Below are 4971 nucleotides of genomic sequence, written 5' to 3'. Positions count from 1 at the left end.
TGTGGAGAAAAAGGAACACTCCTACATGGCTGGTGGGATTGCAGACTAGTGCAGCCACTATGGAAGACAGTATGGAGTTTCCTCAAAAAACTAAAAATGGAACTCCCATTTGACCCTGTGATCTCACTTCTAGGAATATATCTCAAGAAACCAGAAACAACAATTAGAAAGGATATATGCACCCCTATGTCCATAGCAGCACAATTCACCATAGCTAAGATCTGGAAACAGCCTAAGTGCCCATCAGTAGATGAATGGATTTGAAAACCTTGGTACATCTACAGGATGGAATACTATGCTGCTGTAAAAAAGAAGGAACTCTTACCATTTGCAAGGACAAGGATGGAACTGGAGAGCATTATGCTAAGTGAAATAAGCCAGTCAATGAAGGAAAAACACCACATGATCTCACTCACTGATGGATAATAAGACCATTATAAACTTAAAAAATAATACGACTATTGGCTCATGAAAGAGTGCATTCATTCATTCTTTTAAAAACATAATGAGATCTTAATGTTTCTAAATAATACATATAGTTATTAAAAAAGAAAGAGAACTGTGCTAGCTTTGGCAGCACATATACTAAAACTGGAACAATACAGAGGAGACTAGCATGGCCTCTGGGCAAGGATGACATGCATATTCGTGAATCATTCCATATTTTTTATATGAAATGCTGAAAGGTATTCTTTAAGAAGAGGAAGAAGAAGGAAAGTTAAAGATAATAATTATGAGCAACAAATATGTACCTATCAACAAGTGAATCTAAAACTCAAGTGAATTGCCGAAACCGGATTTTGCTCAGTGGATAGAGCTTCGGCCTGCGGACTAAGGGGTCCCGGGTCCGATTCCGGTCAAGGGCATGTACCTGGGTTGCGGGCACATCCCCAGTGGGAGATGTGCAGGAGGCAGCTTACGATGTTTCTCACTCATCGATGTTTCTAACTCTCTATCTCTCTCCCTTCCTCTCTGTAAAAAAGCAATAAAATATATTTTTAAAAAAAATGAATAAAAAAAAATAAAAATCAAGTGAATAAAAAAATCTGATCATCAGAGTAAACTGGTGAATATAATAGAATTGGGCATAGAGAGGGAGTGGACTGACAATTCTTGTGGGGGTAAAGGAATATGGGGGGTGTGGGGGGCGTGGGAAGAGACTGGACAAAAATCGTACACCTATGGATGAGGACAGTGGGGTGGTAAGGGCAGAGGTTGAGGTGGGAACTGGGTGGAGGAGAGCTATGGGGGAAAAAGAGGAACCACTGTAATAATCTGAACAATAAAGATTAAAAAAATAAATGAAGCAGTGTGTTACTTCTTCATGGCATGCTGCCCTGTTTCCAGTTAGCGAGGGTAAACAATTTACATATTCTCCTTGGAAAACCTAAATGGAAAAAAGGATTGGGGAACCTCCACCAAGGCTGCAAAACAATTGTTGACCTCCTTCCTGTGACATTTTGTATGAACTCAACCTTGAAAGGAATAGTATAAGTAGGGAAAAAATTGCATACAGAATGATATAAAAGTTTGAGGAAGTCTAAATGTAGGCATCCTTTTGCTTATTTAAATGACATCAGCACTTTCTGAAGTGGTTACACTAAGATTGAAACAGAGATTACCACTTAAACTGAACCAGTTAGCTTTCCTGACTACACTTCTGAATGGAGTGAACAAAAGTGCCCCTAGATTGTGATACGTATTTTTTTGGAGAACTACTCATGCCGTTTCTCTCCAACTCTTGGACATTTAATGTACCACAAAGTGTATGATCACCCAAACTATGACTTATCTTGAATCCTCAGTATTTTTATTAGTGAATATAAACAAACATCATGAATGGGAAAGGTTTTTAAAAACTCACCTGTTGGACTGTTGAGTGTATAGTTATCAACAAGACTTCCAACTTCAATTTTAAAAATTACCCCAATAATGTGTGGTTTTTAACATTATTTTTATTGAAACAGTGTATGTGAAATTAATTGAATATTTTGGAAGCTGGGAACTCAACTTTTTAAGGATTATAAAATCTAGCCTGTCAGATTGCGCTTTGTGGGGAGGAACAAATCATGGATGGTATGGCTCAGTGAGCCCCTTTTTCATTGCCAGCTGGTATGCTCCTGGATTGGTGAAATACTTAATAAAGCCATTTGGACGCCAAATTTACTCAGCTTAATTTTTCCACTGTAGGTTTGTATTGATAACGTATTATGGTGCAGAGAAATACAACAAGACAAACAATACAAAACTTCCCAGCATGAAAGAGATCACTTTATATACAATCCCATGGGGAAGTGGACTAGAAAGGAAGATTAAATGAGAAGAAGGAACAGCATAAAAGTCCTGACCATGACAAAGAGCTCCTTCTTGTATTTCTAAACGGATATTCGGGGTATCAAAACCCTAAGCTATTTACATACTTTTAGATATATATATTTTTGTTGATTTCACAGAGGAAGGGAGAGGGAGAAAGAGTTAGAACCATCAATGGTGAGAGAGAATCATTGCTTGGTAATCCCCACATCTACCACCCAAGATATCTAATGGGCTAAGAGCCCACAACATGGGCATGTCCCCGCCTGGGAATTGGACCCTGACCTCCTGGTTCACAGGTCGAAACTCATCCACTGAGCCAAGCAGGCCAGGCTTTGGCTCTTCTTTATTCAGAGTCTTCCCTTTGACATTCGTGTGCTCCAGCTGCCCTATATCTAGCCTGCCTGAGTGCTGTGCAGATTGGTGGACTCTGGGGTACATTCTAGTAGTAAGGAACCTCCTATGTGTGCCTTACTCTCCCCGCTTGCTTTCTGATGGCCTAGAGACCCCGCCCACAGGGCCTTCATGTACATGATCCCTGTGCACCAGCAGTCACCTCCTATCCAGGTCCCTTCTGTGCCCATCTTCACAGATGCGGTCTCTATCAGAACAGGCGCTTTCTAATCCTCATTGCCTTGACACTATGCTTTTCTGAATATTTTGATGGAAAAGTCCAGATTCCAATAAAGAATTCTGCTGGATTTCTCAGTTGTGGTCTCTAGAACAAATAAAGCGTCAAGTGCAGGACACTCTGTTTTAGAGGCAACATGCAGCAATGAGTTTTCCTTTGTTTTGTCTTAATATGGTGGGTTTTTAAAATTGATTCTTTAGAGAGAGGTGAATGGAGAGAGACAGACACAGAAGCATGCATTCATGTGAGAGAGAAACAATGTTGGTGGCCTGGGGAAGGAACCTGCAACCTGGACATGTGACCAGGCCAGAAATCAAATCGGTGAACTTTTTGGTGCACGGGAACCGGCCCAGCCACACTGCCAGGGTGCATGGACTTTTATCTTTCCTCCTTATCTTGCATCTGGTGGTTAATAATCACTATCAATGCTAATAGCAGTGGGCGATTCCAGAAGAGGACATGCTGTCAAGTGCTTTACATAAGTTAGCCCCACAGCAGAATCTTCCCACAAGGTAATGGGACATGATCTCTATGTGGGGAGGAATTAACTGCCAGGCCACAGGATGTTTTGCCTATGCCCTTCCTCCCCCCGAACCTGACAATTTTTATGCTTTTCCTCAAATTACAGAGGTTCTGATTCCCATTCTGGACACTCTTCCCTGTCAAGGTGGAGATGGGAAGACAAGGTGCATGTCAGACAGAGGGACAGGGAGAGGGAGAGGGAATAGGAGAGAGAGAGGAAGAGAAAGAGAGCATTTGCTGTAAGAGATATACATTTTCTGACCCTTGTTCTCTTATCCTCTTTTTTGGGGGGGTGGGGAGCTCACTGTTACAGAAACTTCAGCATTTTCTCTTCCCACTAGAAGAAGCAGAGTGTGCCTGGCCAGTGTGGCACAGTAGGCCTATGCACCAATAGGACATAGTTCAATTCTCAGTTGGACCAGGGGCCAGAGTTTACGCCTGGATCCCCAGGTGGATGTGCAGGAGACAGCCAACCAATGGATTTGTCTCATTATTGATGTTTTATCCATCTCTCCCTCTCCCTTCCTCTCTGATCTTATTAAGAAATATACTTAAGAAATGGAAAAATGAGCTCCTACACTGATGGGCCAAGCTAGAAGAGTGGAACGTAGAAGAAAAAGAAAGGAATGGCAATAAAAAGAGAACAAAGGGCCAGTTGCTGTATGTGACAAGCTAGGAAGCTGCTGACACCCAGCAGAGAGCAGCAAGCACATGAGTGACTGGCACTGAATGAGAGGCAGTAGAAGGAGAAAAAGCAGGACTGACTTCCTCACATTTAGGGAGACATACAGGCAAATGGAGCCCTGCTCCTGGGCCTGGATGTGCGGCCTTCTCCCTAGTGCACCTCTGGCAGGACACTCAGTGAGCGAACTGAGACAGCCGAGGGCCAGAATGCAGTGGCAGGTGGGCAGGGAGCCTGTTCCTTGCTGGGCAGCTAACTGTCCATTGACTATGGGATCCAAGAGCACACTAGGACATCTCCCTTTCACTTGGTTGTATTGCCCCTCAGGGTGGCCCTCCATACCCCCATCTCCCCGGTGTGACCTTCACCTGTGTCCACTTAAGTGCTCTCCGGGAACTGGCTTGGCTTGTCCACTCTTCAGACCCGGGGCCTGTCACTGGCTCAGCGTTGCTTTACCACCTCCTTGATTGATGGGAAGGAGGATCACGAGGGGAAAGTCTTCTAACATTAGACCATCCTCCACAAAAGGATGTCTTATTCTTAGGACGGGACACAGAACAAAGCAGAGGTTTATGCCAGCTTAGTATTTTGCTGAAAAGAATGTAAATGTATTTACAGGCCACAAGAACTTGAATTCAAGAAGGGGCTGGATGCAGTGAATGACAGGCATGGACATGTGAGGCCATGGCTCTGGCTCCCTGGCAGGCTGATGTCCCTTTCAGTACTGGGGGCCTGACTTGTGCACAGGGAAGCCTGACCATGGAGCGGCCACAGGCCAGCGATGGAGGCTCCCAGTGGGGAGGAGTGTTTGAGTCCAGGGCCT

General features: G+C 43.7%; 1 non-coding gene across 1 annotated transcript; it reads left to right on the top strand.

Annotated features, from left to right (window-relative positions):
- The first annotated feature begins 561 nt into the window (after positions 1-561).
- Positions 562-668, top strand: LOC139000688 (U6 spliceosomal RNA). The gene has a single exon (XR_011469680.1). It is a non-coding gene; the product is annotated as a U6 spliceosomal RNA (small nuclear RNA).
- Positions 669-4971: the final 4303 nt, after the last annotated feature.

The sequence above is a fragment of the Myotis yumanensis genome, unplaced genomic scaffold, assembly GCF_028538775.1.
Source record: "Myotis yumanensis isolate MYYU_CA2020_CCGP unplaced genomic scaffold, mMyoYum1.0.hap1 SCAF_24, whole genome shotgun sequence".
Lineage (NCBI taxonomy): Eukaryota > Metazoa > Chordata > Mammalia > Chiroptera > Vespertilionidae > Myotis > Myotis yumanensis.
Note: the sequence above shows the minus strand (reverse complement) of the source record. Positions and strands in the feature narration are given on the sequence as shown.